The sequence below is a fragment of the Thermobia domestica genome, chromosome 10 (assembly GCF_964235325.1).
Source record: "Thermobia domestica chromosome 10, izTheDome1.hap1.1, whole genome shotgun sequence".
NCBI classification, from domain to species: domain Eukaryota; kingdom Metazoa; phylum Arthropoda; class Insecta; order Zygentoma; family Lepismatidae; genus Thermobia; species Thermobia domestica.
The window spans coordinates 227461989-227475067 of NC_137463.1; the positions used below are offsets into that span (position 1 = coordinate 227461989).

At 35.7% G+C, this 13079-nt stretch overlaps 1 protein-coding gene across 2 annotated transcripts in view; it reads right to left on the reverse strand.

Moving 5' to 3' along the window:
- Positions 1-13079, reverse strand: part of pit (probable ATP-dependent RNA helicase pitchoune) — an 87343-nt gene that overhangs the window by 22637 nt on the left and 51627 nt on the right. The gene's annotated exons all lie outside the window — the stretch shown is intronic.

The following is a 13079-nucleotide window of genomic DNA, read 5'->3' on the forward strand; positions in this document are numbered from 1 at the left end:
TATCTGGATATCACAAAGATAAAAGAATGCTTATACATTAGTATTTCATGGAGTTTTTCATTAACAATAAACTAAAATAAAGTTTAAAAAACACTAAAATTCCACATTTGGATTTGAAATGCCTTTATACATTGCCACCCAAACAAAAGTCATCTTTTGATTAAAACGTAGAGATAGATTGAGACATCGTAAGAAACGAAATACCTACGAAGATTTCCTCTTGTGTGATGTGGGGACAGTATCACGGGCCAATGTCCAGCAGTAGTCTGCGAGCATTGAAACACCAGATTTCCCTTTGTATCGCTGCTCCAGGATCTGAATTGATTGATGAAACCTCTCACCATGCTCATCAGACACATCTCCTAGGTTTTCGGGAAAGAAAGACAGGTGACTATGTAGAAAATGCACTTTCAGCGACATATTGCACCCCATAGTGTGTAAGTTTGACAACAACTCCTCAACTAGTTGCGCATAGTTCGCACTTTTGTTGTTTCCTAAAAAGTTTTCTGAAACACTCTTAAGAGAATTCCAGGTTTTCCTCTCCACTTCAGTTAGTTTTCCATCGAATACGTCATCTTTCATCAATTGGCGTATCTGGGGACCAATGAACACACCTTCTTTTAGTTTAGCATCTGAGATGTTTGGGAACTTTGTCTGAATATACTTAAATCCTTGTCCTTCCTTTTCCAACCCTTTAACAAATACCTTCATAAGCCCTAATTTAATGTGGAGGGGAGGCAAAAAAATCTTCTTGGGGTCTACAAGAGGTTTCTCTTTCACATTCTTAACTCCAGGAGTGAGGGATGCACGGGTAGGCCATTCTCGTTGTATGTAGTGCATTTCCCTGGCTCTACTGTCCCACTCACAAAGAAAACAGCAGTACTTTGTGTAGCCTAACTGTAACCCTAACACCAAACCAATCACCTTCAGGTCCCCACATATGTTCCACTTATGCTCATCATACCTCACTTTTTGCAAAAGGAGTTTCAAATTTTGGTAAGTTTCCTTCAGGTTTACGGAATATCCAATTGGAATCGAAGGGTAAGTATTACCGTTGTGGAGGAGAACACACTTCATGCTTGCTTTCGACGAGTCCAAGAATAACCGCCACTCATCAATTTTATACGGTATTTGTAATGCCTGCATCAGTCCTACAACGTCAGTACAATATATGCAGTCATCACTACTGCTGTAAAATTTAAGAAAGTCATGTTGTCTTTCACGGTAGAATGTAACTTTGGTTCCTTTTTGAAGAAGGTTCCAACCTTGCAGTCTTGAAGCTAGAAGCTCAGCTTTTTGTTTGGGTAAGTTCAAGTCTCTAACAAGGTCGTTCAGTTCCTCTTGAGTTATCAAATGTGGTTCTGTGACACGTTCACTGTATGTAGGATCTTCATTCTCACTACTCACACAACATTCATTCTCATCATCACTACTGTCTACTGTCCATACTGCTGGCGGCACAGGCACAGGAAAACCTTCGCCATGTGGGATGGGTCTTCTAGCTGATTGTAGATTTGGGTATTGAACCGACTTTTTACCTTTGGACGTTATTCCCTTTACATTTGAAAGACAAAAGTAACAGTCATGTAAGTGATCATGTGATTCAAACCATAACATTGGTGTAGCAAATGGCATACACTTATGAGAACCACGTAACCACCCCCTTAGATTCACAGCACAGGATTTACAACAAAATTTCGGTGCCCAGGGCTTCCCTACGTCGACCTTTGATGAGAAATACAGTTCGTATGCTTTCTTAACAATAGGCGTTATCTTGGTGAGTTTCTGTTTTGGAGTTATTCGCCCACACACATAACAGAAATTGTCACGATGATTCTTACATTTCCTAGGCATTTTCAAAATTGTAACACTTAATTTCACAATACCAAACGTTTCCAAATGTTAACTACTTTACAATGAAACATCTACCCGTTACGGGTCACAAAAACACACCTTTCAATGTTCTTTGTCTGCTATAGCATTCAAGAGGAAATAAAGCTCACCACACCAACAAGCAAAAAGTAAATATTGATAGTCAGTTGTTTCACCGTCATCCGGTGTTGCCAGGTCTATGTGGGGAAATTTCTTTCCGACGTCCAATTTTCCACTTTTTCCGCCAAATTTCTTTACCTTTTGTGTGTGAGAAGGGGTAGTCATGCGTTTTATATTAATAAAGGCTTGCATTTTATACATCAAGATGTATGAATAATGTATAGTGTCTGAAATATATACATATAAAACATTATTATAATAAAGTTTTTAAAATATATATTTCCCCGAAATAGTTCCACAAAATAGAAAATTTTAACTACATTTCCCCATTTTTCCAGTAACTGAGACCTGATACGCAAAAATGGATATTATTTTCAGATTCAGCAGAAAAAAATCTTTAAGAATCACCTATTAGTTTACAGGAAAGAAATTCAGTGTTGAACAGTGTAATTCTATTGTAAATAGGCTTTGCAAGTTTGTGTTAGGAAGTAATAGTAATAATATTGTAAAATCAAATGAAATTTCTTGTTTGACGTCCCATGTCCCACGCTTATGTATCTAAGCTAAGGGAGACTGTGATGATGTTAGAGAATGAAATCGTGCAATGAAGAAAGTCGGAGGAAATTGAGAAAAAAAAACGAGAAAACACGTGCACACGGTGTTTGTCCACAACAAAGCCTACTACGATCATGGTGTTTGAGGCATTAGTACCATTCACTGACGAGGCCACGTTTCGAAGGGATGGTATCGTCAACATGCGTAAGGCTAGTTTTAGACGGAAGCATTTATCGTAGCATTTCTCGTAGCAAAAATCGTATCATCGATATCCTACCGTGTAAAGTAGCAAATGCTATAGCATTTCCTATGCCATGGCATATCCTATAGCATTTCTTGTCGATAGAACCTGCTCTATTTCGTAGCATTTTCCCCAGCATTTCTGTCCGATTGCAGCGCCGTGGTGTGTTAAAAAGAAGCGAAAGATTTTCTGCCAAATGTCCATGCTCTTTGTTTTGTGTGGGAAACTGAATTATAGTAAAGAAAAATGAGTTGGAGTAGGGATACTCTTTGCCCACATACTTTTTTAATATGACCGGCGAGAACTGTTGTTACAATTACTATAAATTAGCTTTCCTCACGCTTAATTCGGAGTCATAATTGGCTCTTTCGCTTTTTTTACCACGTCACGACAGATGCTTATCAAAATGCTACCGTTTAAAAGCACCACATACTTTTGAAATGCCATAGAATATTATAGGATTTGTTATCATTGGTCTAGGATGATATTCGATGAAGATTTTGCTACGAGAATGCTACGATAAATGCTTCCGTCTAAAACTAGCCTAACATACACGCGTGGGCAGATGCACATCCCCATGGTACGGTTGTCACTCATCATCAACATTTGATGATCCATGATCAACTGATCGCCCGTACATGCTATCCCGAAAACTGAATGGAGCACAGCATTTGACATTCCGAATTATAGGGAAATGTTCTTCTAGCGATTTGCCGTAATGTAGTACATGCATGATGGGGTTCCCGCGCACTCCAATATAAATGTCCACCAATGGTGGAACAACTTCCCAAGATGTTTGATCGGGCGTGGTGGTCCAGTTCATTGGCCTGCCCGCACTCCGGACCTGGATTTTTATCTGTGGGGACACATGAACAGTGTGGTATATGCTACTCCTACTAACGACTTGGAACACATATCCATAACGCCTGTTAAACTGCTATGACCTAGATATTTTCGAACAGGTATGCCAATTTATGATCCGGTGTTGTTATCCATGCACTCTCACGTCGGACAATTTGAACATCTTCTGTGATGTGCCAGACGAACGTAGGTTTGTCTTTCTCTGCACGTCGATATTTATGACTCCAAACTTCCTGTTACTACGCTTTTGGCTCTCGCTAACTTTGCCAATATGCCCCCTATGCTATATGTTTATAGTAACTTTTTTTTTTCCTTATCTCGGTGTCAAGAATCACCTCCAGACCTTTTCTATATTAATTAAGTTACACTCTGCATATTGGCTGTTTCAATTTCATTATACTCCCCCACGCTGACATTACGAAGAAATAAAATTGATTATAATTTACGCATAGCGTTAACTAGACTAACTATCCTACCCTATGATTCTCAATTACGAATTTTGACCCAAATTCGATATGGCGATTTTCAAGATGTCTACCAAGGACTTCATATGTCCTGACAACAAAGTGCTTGTCTTTTGATTTTAAGAAATCACCTCATTTTCACCCATCTATTGAACCCGAGTACCTACGTCCAGGGCCGGCCTTAGGTGGTGCGGGGCCCGATTGGGAACATTTTGCGGCGCCCCAGGTTTATAGCTAACTTGTACGAAGGTCTGTGATTCCTATATTATACATAGGAATCATATACGTGGATTCTGGAATCGATTTAGGATTAGGAATTAGATTTCTGTGTTTTCAGTATCTATGGCCATGTTAGCCCATCACACGTATGAGGGATCACATACTCGATCACACTGCCCAGGGAATTTGAGGGAAAGAAAGGAATGAAAGGACTGGGCCCATTATGTTACGTACCATCCCGACATTTACTTAGTGTGAATGAGGAAAACGCAGGAAAAACCTCACTCAGAATGGCTGGCTTCAAAAAGCTATTATTTTTTTTTCGATCGAGTGTCTCCACCGGGAATCGAATCCCTGAATCGATTTTACGTTCTTAATAAATGGATACCATCTTTTCTCATAATTCCCTAATCAAATCGAAAATAAAGTTCTCTTGTTAGCATGTGCTTAGCATACGAGCCTGCATTTGGCGTGGGAGACCCGAGCTCGATTCTCGTCGAAAGCTCATGTGCCTCACATCCTACGTTAAGCTCTAGGTCTACGTCTCATATAGCCTCGCTGCTGAAACAGACGAAAAACTCAAAATCAACTCAAATCAAACGGGAAATGGGAGAAACCAAGCACTTTCAGTTTTAAGATTAATCACTATAGAATAAAAACCGTAACAGATAGCGAGAAGCAGTTTTCTGTAATCATTTGAGTGTTCCAACAACATATTCCATCATCACTCTAATCTATCTACGAAGATCGGAAATAACAGAAATCTGACAATTCCGGTTTCAATATTGAGAAAATGTCACGGCACACATATCGAACTCATTTATGCACACGTTTCTCTGCTACTTTTAATATTTGTGCCAAATTTAAGTAGTAATCAATTTGTATCTAATTTAAATCAATTTTGACATTTACGAGGACTTGAAAAAAATGAAATCGTTACGTTTAACGTCCGACAGTTATGCCGGCTAGGCCAAAGGAGATGGTAATGATGAAAAATGAATGAAATGGTGGAATGAAGAAACTGGGAGGAAACGGGAAAACCTTGAGACACATGCACACAGTATTTGTCCATCGCAAAATTTACTTGGCGCGAGCTCGGATCGAACCAAGGACCCCATGCACCAGAGGTGAACGCTCTACCACTGACTCACTGTGGTCCCGTTAGCAGGACTTGAACAGATTAGTAAAATCAGATTACAAAATGAAAAAGGAATTGAATCTTTCAGTTTAACGTCTTTATGCCCTTTAGGCCAAGGGAGACAGATGATTAAGACAAGTGGATTATGATGATGATGGAAGAACTGGTGGAATGAGAATGTGGGAGGAAAACGGGAATATCCTGAGAAAATCTACATACACCATGCTGTCCAAATACAAACTTACTTGGTCGGGGATCGAACCCAGTATCCCATGCATTAGAAATAAGCGCTCTACCATTGAGCCATGGTGCGTCTCCATCAGACCATTCCAAATCCCGTTCATTGCCATATGAATCAATATATTCAAAAGCAAAGTTGGCACCTGTATTCAATACCCCTTATGCAAGGGCGCCCATGTTGTGGTTTCCAAGGGGGAGCAAGTATAAGCACCGTTTCAAACATAGTTTCAAATTTTGCTGTAACTAATGTAAAAATTCTATTGGGTTTTCGATATTCCTAAGTACAATTTCCTCTTGGGGGAAGCGCCCCACCTTGCCCCCCCCCTGATGGGCGCCCTTGCCCTTATGTACTCAAATTTAGTCTGTGCTAATATGATGACATGCTCATTCGTTGACGCTTCGGTAAACCATTTTGTGAAGAAAGAAAAAAATCTGTGAATTTTAACTAAAATGATCATTAAAAAAAAGGACCAAAGCAATCGCTTAAAATTACTAATCTGTGCAACATTTTCAGTTATTGTATCTTTATTAGGCACATTATCTTACTTGCTTTCGTCAGATTTAGGGCGATTCTCTAGCAAGTGGTCCGTTGTCAGTAAATTTTCAAAATTAATTTGAAACTATGATGTTTATGTTTTTCTGTTAAGAAATAGTGTAACTATATACTGACATTTATTTATTTTTTTATTTTTTTTATTTATTTATTATTATTATTATTATTATTTTTTTTTTTTTGTAAAATATATTTACTAGGTTTTGACCCCACAAACTTTATCTGTTCTACACCATGCTCAATAATGTTCCATATCCCAATTTTCAAATAATTTTCAAACTAAATTTTAAATCTGTAATTATATGAACAATAGCAAAAAATATAAAGTGTACCTTTGGCAAAAAATTGACAATTTTGTTTTAATTAATGTTTTATTCTGGTAGGCAAAAATCGTAGTTTTCTCATGTCATGTTTCGCTGTCCCGTGCGTAACGGAAAACATGTATTTTTCGTCTTCCCTTTGTAATTGCAGAGGATAAAGTATTGAAACTTTTGCTCCAAAGTAGAATTATTATGAGCTTGTTAGTGGTACTTATTAAATTTGTTTATTATTCTCCTTATTTATTTCATGAAGTATGGAATTGTTGTCCCGTGCGTAACGTTACGCACGGGACATTTACAGATTTATGCAAGGAAGTGAATAAAATTAAGATTTCAATACGTATTCATTGTTATGGGGATTAAACAATGAAGAATAAACTTTTATATTAACTCAAAGAAACATGAATTGGCTGAGAAAAACTAAATCAAATATAACTAAACATAACTACCAAAAACGTTTACGTTAAGTTACATTGAAACATTTACCACGAGGCTTAAAAATAAATTATCATGGTAAATCGCACTTTTTTCTTTTCATTAGAAAGGTAGGTATCTAAGTTGGTTTGACAGTATTGCAGGGGGCAAATGGATTCGCAACTTTTTACTATATTCTTTCATCCTTTATCAGAAAATTAGGTGCTTGAAGTATATTTAAAACTTGATCAAATGAGACATAAAGATCTGCTATTTCATCAAAACAAAACTTTGTACAACTGTTGTCCATGCATTTCAGATTTTTTACTCTAATGTCCCCATCTTCTTCTACATCACTTTCAGACACACATACATACCGATATTTAATCCTATTTCTGGAAGAACCACAATCAAATTTAACTAGGAGAAATACACGTGCTCTAATATTGTCCATTCTGAGCCCGACAGTTGAAGGATTGGAATATCATTATGAACATCGTCTTCAAAGTTGTATTCTGAATTAATGTCGCTCTCATCACTTGGTGAATATATCATTATATACACTGGCACTCTTTTCGTTTTCAGTGAATTAATCTAACTTGAATTACCTTGCTCTTCACATTTTAGAGTGTTTTCCTCTTCTAAATGGCCAACAACGAAACAATGCGGATTGGGTTTCGCAAAAGGAACATGAGAGGAAAAGAGTTAATCTTTTAACTTGCCTATAACGCTGCATTCTCACTTTATTTTTCAGTCTCACCTTGTTGCTATGTTGAAGTCTAAATTTTCTAACCCTTTCAGCGCCACTCATTGCTTTTATTGATCGATTTAGTTGGTCACTGATAATATTACTTGGAACAGAGTTGCTTCCATGTGAATCCATATTACTTATATAAAAAACACACTAAAGCAAATCTTCACTATGAAGTAACAATCATACCAAATAACCAAAAACCAATTGTTTCCTTTCAATTCACTTTCCCGCATTTCACCTGACTATGGCAGCGTTCAAACGACTCAACGTTTGGTGGATAGCACAGAGGATTGAGCAGCTCAACAGTTGTACAACATTATGTGGTTTGAACGCCACCAATCAACACTCAGACAAATACCCTAAAGACATGGTAATAACACTAAGCGAGTTGCCTAGCAAAGTTCGACTTTGATACTTTCGAATGTAATTTAATTCAATTAAATTAAATTATGGATGCAATTTTTTTTTGTGTTTGTTAATGTCCAAATGTTAATCTTAAAATATCATTCTTTTTAGTACGGATATTGCATAACAGTCTTAGAACAACCAAACAATTGCATGGTTACTTTTCTGTCCCGTGCGTAACGGCGAGTCAAAAAAGAAAACATAGTGTGAAGCTAATTAAATTCTATTTTCCAATTTAAAAATTATAGTGCACAGTAACAAGAATGAATGTAGAACATAACTGATGGCATATAAAATAAAACTGCTGCCATAAATCGCAGAAAATGTCCAATGAAATTGAGATTGTCAAATGAGCTTTTTGTCTGAGTCCCGTGCGTAACGCTTAATTTTGGCTTATAACTCAAATTTGCAATTGTTTTGTGTGTTTCATTTTATTTAACTATGCACTAATAATTTTTCGCCTAATTTTGACATACTTTTTATTTTATTTGAAAGTACATTTTTGTTTAAAAAAGCAGTTTCTGTGTACGAATGTCCCGTGCGTAACGCTGAAAATCGCCCTTTAGTTTTTATTTCAGCTGAACGTAATTCCGAAGCTAGAATGACCAACACACACTGAATTTTCTCCCCGAACTAAAAAAAGAAAAAAATCCCTAGTGTAAACCTGAAAGTCATAGGGTCCTTCCATTGCTAAAGGAAAAACACATGGTTCAGGACCTACATACAGTGATACCAACCCATGGGAAAAATAACATTTTGTGAAATTGTTTGACAATTATTCGGAATGGGATAAAGGGAATTTTTGTTGATATTTGAAAAATATATGGGATTTTTCACTATATGTATAATCCACGCCAACGAAATTCTCTAGGAGCGCGAAGCAGTCATAATGAGTCATCAATAAGTGTGTCAATGTTGTCAACTTTTAGTCTCAAGTCTTTTCTTTGTCATTGGCACAGTTCATGCTAGTGAGGAGTGACTTATTCACATGTGATTCTTAACAATCAAGAACCAAGAAACGAAATTTGTGCTCTGATATTTGAAGAAAGAAGAAAACAAATAAAAGAAAGAAAGTAAAACATCAAACTAGAAACAACTAATTTGCAAACTTTCTACACGAAATGTGTAGAGAACAAAACTTTTCTAATATTATTCGCCTCAAAATGCATATCTGACATATATATATATATATATATATATATATATATATATGTACACCTGTTCTCGGTCAACTAAAATAGTGACAAACAAATTTATAAATATAGAAGATCGAATTTATTGATAATTCACCCAGACTGAAGAAAGTAGCATGCAACATAGTTTCATTTTCATATAATAATAATAATAATAATAATAATAATAATAATAATAATAATAATAATAATAATAATAATACAATGTGGAAATTAAAATGGGATTTTTTTGCCTCTCGAGATGGGATTTTATAGCATTTTTGGTTGGCATCACTATCCATATAGTAAGCAGTACATCTGTAGGCTTAGTTAACTCCAATTAAACATAAACCAATAAACAAACTGTGATCAGTTTGAGGAAACAAGGGGCAACGTAATAGCTTCCTTAAAAGAAGCGAATATCAGAAAAGCTGTTTACATTTTCCCTTAAGTTAGTGTATATACATATAATTTTCTTACATTTCATAGCCATTCTGGTCCTAAGGCCTCACTCAGCAAACTTCGGGGAAACAAATAGAAAAATTGTTTCTCAAAGTTGAAGAACGGAAAGTTTTCTCAGAATATTTGCTGAACTTCACTTACACTAATACATACTTGATCTTACATATATACGTATAAATATTCTATTTTCGATTGTAATGTCTACTGTTTACATTGAATCGCTGGCTTTAGATTCTACTTACATGACTATAGTAATATTTTATGCCAATTATTATTATTATTATTATTATTATTATTATTATTATTATTATTATTATTATTATTATTATTATTATTATTAAAATTGGTAATACGTTTTGATGCAGATAAAATTTCTGTTGAGAAGGTTGTAAAATGTTGCACTTATACACTGATCAATATGAACTACATTGTTCTCCCAGATAATGAGACAACAAATTAAGGTACTATCCCGCATTTCCCTATTTAGATAAAAGCTCGCCGCATTTCATGCTCACTCCGGTCCAACCAGTTATTTTTAAAGCTACTTCTACAATGCTACTTAAATACATAAAACGTGTATGTATAGACCTACTCATAGAATTTGTAGTGAACAACATCGTGCCTGCAGGTTTCTTTTGGGCCTCCCCCGTTTCCTCCCCCATCATCATTCCAACAATTCTTTCACAATCGTTTACTTTCAGTAATCATACATTTCCTATAGGCTAAAGAACATAAACGTGGGACGTTAGACTGAAAAGTTTTATTCTATTTTTTGTATATTCATATAAAAATAATGATCTGAACCTGTAAATGAAAATCATTAAAAAAAAAGTGTTAAATATTTTCAAAATCGCTTTAAATACATTACATGATTTCTTTGTATGATTTTAAATAATTATCAAATGCCAATTACAAAATTTGAGCTGAAGCCTAAACCTAGAAGTACTTTTACATTTTCGAGGTCTTTTAATGCCTATAATATGAGCATAGTTTTCTGCATCAAATGTAACATGAGAGAACTTAAATGACAATATAGATATTGAATGATACTTGAATACCAACCAAAACCTTTACAAGATACCGGATCCAGGCCAAAGCTTTTCCGGAACTCAATGTATTAAAGTACAGGACTTCTCTCTTTTTTAAACCAACCATACATTTCTAAATATATATTTGTATTGCATGACACTTAGAGAACCGCTTTAAATGCTTTCTTTGTACTTAGCACAGGAAACACGAAATAAGGCAGCGTACTCCTGAAGAGAGAATGAGAAAGTCATTAATTTTTCTGGCATTTTTATCCTTTCCTCAACTGACATTCTACCAAAAATAGCACCTTTCCGCAGACCTTAGCAGTTATATTTAGTGAGCAGACAAATAAGTAATGACATCATCCCCAGTTAACAGTATACAGGAACGAAATGATTGTTCTCGGGAAATCACGTACCACCGTCTCCATTCTTGAAAACAGAGGCTTTTAGCCTTTGCATAAACGACTTTGGAAGCCCTATTTATAGGCGCAAGCTCACCCCACTACGTGAAAACGATGACGAAATTAGACAACGAAACGTTCAAGGTTTCACCGCCAGAGGCAGCACATATCACAAGCACGCTTTTCTAATTTCATGCGCTTCCTAGCATAATACAATAAAGCGTAGAATAGCAGCTAAAACTACGGAATTCTCAATAAAACTACACTCGCCAATGTTCTCATGCATATATATCACCATAAAATCCAAAGCCAAAATATATAATTGTTTATCGAATTTAAAAATACTCTTTGATGGACTTGGCTCTTATTATAATCGCATGTCAACACGCAGAAGCAGTAATTGGTTAGAAATGGACATTTGGAAACTCAAGTATCGGGTTACTTTTGGCCAGATGACTAACGCTTGAGTTCCGTTATCACGCCAACATTCCTAAACTTTAAGCAAAGATGAAACTAAGGCAGTCGTTGGAATTCCAACATTTTGTTTTCTCATCTTTATTACAGACTCCATATAAAAGTAAGTTAGGGAAAATTATGCTAGTATATTTATGTAATGTGTCTATACTTTAATAACGTTAGGAAAGAAAAATGAATATTCATAAAACAGCTGGATTAACCCACCTGGAGGACCGTGGCTAGAAAAAAATATGTGGCCCCTGCTGACTTCACCTAACAATACATTTCTGTGAAAGTACAGTAGGAAAGTTAAGGGAATAGGTTTCATATTTTTTTTTTATCATATTTTATTTTATGATGATGATGATGATTGTATCTTCATGATTCTTTTTAGATAGTCACTTAGAGATTTTGTTCAAATTGGAGCCCCTGTCCACATGGAGGCCAGAGGCTATAGCCCCCCCTAAGACCCCCCCTTAATCCGGTCGTCATAAAAATATAGGGTCTTATGCAGGGTCGTTTTGATGTGCGATTAGTCCATACTAAAGAGTTCGACTAAGACTGTTTCTGCAGTAGTCAGGCCTTTAGTATGACGCTAGTCATACGTCAAAACGACTCTGCATAAGGCTTTTACTGTTTGTCACGATTATTTTTTAAAATAAAAGGTACGGGCCGCTGCACTAAACTTTTTCGCTCCAATTTCTTAAACTAAATCGTATTATGCTGTAATTACTACAACATTTATTTGTGAAATGCGAACAAAATTAAAAGGCGTTTTTGGGGAACTTCGTTTGAAGACAACTCATCCCCCCCCCCCAAATAAACTACGCTTTGTAGATATTTTGATAGAAATAATTTACGCTACATTACAGGTTATTAAGAAAATATTTATTTACGAAACATGAAGAAAATCGTGTAAGTTGTTTCTGAGAAAAATGTTCGAAAAAACTCACCCCCAAGACTAAACAACCCCTTGTGGACTGTTTCATAAGAAATGATTTATACCGGATTGTCTGTTTAGTTACGAAATATGAACAAAATCACCTGAGTCGTTATTGAGGAAATCAATCGTAAGAATAAATTACGATATTACGATAAATTACTCACTCTCAAGAATAAATTAGTTCTTTTGGATGATTTCAGGACATGACCTATGTCATATTGTCAGTAATTAATATGTATTCATGAAATATGAACAAAATCACTTGAGTCATTTTTGAAAAACCGTTCAACAAGAATTGATCTCCAAGAGTAAACTAAACCTTTTGTATTTTCTTAGAGAAATGACCTACTATAATACAGGATTGTTAATAAAATGTTGATACATGAAATATAAACAAATCGTTAGAACCGTTTTCCAAAAAATCGCTATTTTCCATTTTTACCCTCTTGTAACCTGCC